The following is a 3,344-nucleotide window of genomic DNA, read 5'->3' on the forward strand; positions in this document are numbered from 1 at the left end:
CTTTGAAGTGGTTTCCAGAAATACACACTCAAAGCTATAGAGACTCCAGTCATCCAAACAAATCGTGGGCTTACCACCCAGCCCCCCCCCCCAGCCTCCCCTTCTCTCAGTGTGTCTGCCTCCAGGCCGGGCGGCCTCCGGTTTCCTCACTGAGGTGGGTGTGGAATGATGAGCTTCCTCAGGTGTGCCTGGCATTCCCTGGCAGATGTTTATGAAGGAAGAGGAGTGGGTGCCCCCCTGCATCTCCAAAGTGTGGGACTCTGTAGACCCCTGGGGACCCCACTGATTTCCACCTCACAGTCAGACAAGGGGCTCTTCCAGTTAGGGTCTTGCCTCAGAAGAGATCCGCAAGGCTATGATGGGTGATCGCAAGGTTCTAAGGTGCAGTCTTAGCAACCCTCGGAACAAAGGGCCCTTTAAGAAAGGATCTTCACTTACTTACGCTTCCCTGAATAGGCTGATTTGGGTTGGTTCCCCCCCGCCCATAATGGATCTGATTAGAACTTATTTTCTGGACCTCATGTGGGGAGAGGGGACTGGCCCCTTGTGCCTGCAACCAGTGCAGTGCTGGCCAAGCCCAAGCTGTCTGCTGCTGGGACTGGACTAGGGTCCCAAAGGTGGCCGTGGATAGGCCCAGCCCAGAGCTGGCCCAGGCTGTGCACTGATCGGGAGGTTCTCAGAGCTCAGTGTTTCCTCTCGGGCCTGTGCTGGGGGGGTGAGCCGCTCTAGGAGGCGCGGGGAAAGCCAGCGGTCGCGCCTGGGGCCTCAGGGCAGCGCTTTCCTTTTCCAGCTGGCCCGTTTCCCCTGGCCTGGAAAGGGTCCTCTGGGACCCTCTGGCCCAGCCTGGACGCGCACCCTCTTCCAAGTGTCCAGGGCCCGCCCAAATGGAAGTGGCCACCACCCATTCTCCCAGGCTTATGGTCTTCCCTGAGATTGTGACTGCAAACTGCTGTGTGTTGTTCTTGTCTGTCCATTTTGGTGGTGGGGGGTGCTGGCTGGGCCATGCCGTGTGGAGCAGTGTCTCTGACGGATTTACCGCTTTCTCTGCTCATCGAGAGAGCATTATTTATTTGTTTTGACACGAGTGCTTGCAGTGTTTTATCCCAGCTAATGGCTTCTTAAAGGTAATAAAACCCTTCAACCTAATTGGTCAGATAAGACTTTTTTTCTTGTATGCTTAAATAAAGCAATTAGTGAAATGCTTCTCTCCAAAATGACTTTTTTTGTCCTTTTTTAAGAACTAATTTACTGTCACTGGAAACTTTTTGTACAATAAAGCAGTCGTGTAGATTAAAGAACATCCTGTGGTCCTGGCATTAATTTTAACGGTGGGTTTAACATTTCCCTCAGATGCATTTGTGTCGGGGGAGGGCCTGGTCTGGCCTGTGATCTTTGGGACTAGTGACTGTTTATCTTGTGCCCGAGGCCTTTGCCTCAGTGTCTGGAAGTCAATCTGTCTGTCTAATGAAGGCTTTCAGAGGGACCAATCTATTTGCTATCCAATATAGAAAAAGGGAAACTGCCTTAAAAGGAGGTAATTATTTTTCTTCTGAAAACATACTTTACACGCATACCGAGAACCATTTGGTAATTTTTACATGAAACTGTAGTGTGCCCAAAGAAACTCTTAAACGTGGGGTTCAGGACACCGGATTTTCTAAATGATTTTGAGCCTTTCCTGATCTGCTACACTGAAAATGAGGGACAGTGTTTGTCAGTTGGACTCAAGGCCAAGACCATTTCCTCCCCGAAAGGCTGGGGTAGCCCTTTGTCAGGAAGCACTAGCTCACGCGTGGACTCTGCTGGCAGGTTTGCCATCGAATTGGAATGGGGTGTGCGCTGCTGTAACACCACAGTCCAGGTAGTGTCCTTGGCACTGGGCACTTTGTCCTGAGACCCGAGAAGCAGCAGCTGCCAGGCAGCCCCCTGCACTCTGGCCTTGTTCTTTGACTAGAAATTACAGGCCACCCAATTTGCTTGTCAGCTGTGGCTCTGCCCGAGAGTAAGATCCACTCTTGAAGGACAGACTTCTGCTGTAGGCTTGAGGCCGTTCACACTCATGGTGATTACATTAAAGAAGTCCTCCATTCTGGCGGGTGGCAGGAAGGTGGCCACCAGCTCCCAAGTGCACAGACTCTGCTACCTGTGTGCTTCTTAAGTGGCGACCTCTTGGGTTATGCTCCCAGTGGCATCCTTGGCAACCCCACCTCCAGTGACACCATGAGAGTATGCAGCTAAAACCCAGAAGGTTGCCACTGAGTGGAGAGCGCCAGACTCAGGCTGGCCTGAAGGCGGTAGAGCATTGAGACCCCCTCTGCATGCCCACCCTGACCGGGGAGCAAGGCTGGGTGTAGATTGGTCTGCATCTTTCAATGTCCAGTCACAGCCAGCCAGAGCTGTCTTCCCTGGCTGGCGACCATCGTGTAGTTGCGAGGAACCAGTGCCCGTGTCCAGCACAGCTAGCATCCACACACAGTGGGCCAGTGTGTTTCTCCATGCGCTGCCTCAGGGGTCATTGGGGTCCCTCTTTCTGGTCAAACCATATGGGAACCATATAGAGAGACCTTTGCTCAGAAGGGAACGGTTGTTAGTTGGGTGCAGGGAAGACTGCCTGCTTCTCGGGGGTGTGCATCACTCATGAGACGGGAAGTTTCGATTTCTTCTAGGACAGGAGGCAGACTTCAGCTGCACCGGGGACAGCACTGTGCACGGGCCAGGGTTGGCCTTGCCTTGCGTCTCTCCTGAGCACCCGCCTTTCAAACCTCCAGCTTTTCTATCTGCAAGTCCTCTCGACCACCCAGATGGCACCTTTAACCTTGTGCCTGGTGTTTTTGTTTAGTTCTGTTTGAAACTGAGGGAAAGCAGCCCCCTTCAAATTGATGGGTATCAAAATGAGCTAATGAAGGCCCTGGGTGGGCGTGCAGAGGTCTCTGTTTAGGTCTCAGAGTTAGACGTGGACGCCAGCTGTGTGCATCTTGTCCCCAACTCCGCACCACCTCAGATGGATGTCATTGTACCAGTCTGGGTTTTCTTACCACACAAAGAGACATTCCACAGAGCCAAATGGCAGAGACTTGCACACAATTATCTGGTCAATTGAGGCAAAAGAAAATAATCATTTGTCCAATTGTCCAAATTAGCTCTCTGGACTGTCCTGAATGCTCAGGATAATTGTGTGGTCCTCCACTTTCACTCCATAATCTGGCTAAAATGGACCATTTAGACGAGGCTCCATTCAACACAATGCACATTTAAATCAGGCTCAGTTAAAATAGACGACTGGCTTTAGCATTTTCTGTTTGTCAACTGTAATTCTATAATTGCTTTTCGCTAATCATCCAGAT

The sequence above is a fragment of the Sciurus vulgaris genome (assembly GCF_902686455.1).
Source record: "Sciurus vulgaris genome assembly, chromosome: 2".
NCBI classification, from domain to species: Eukaryota; Metazoa; Chordata; class Mammalia; order Rodentia; family Sciuridae; genus Sciurus; species Sciurus vulgaris.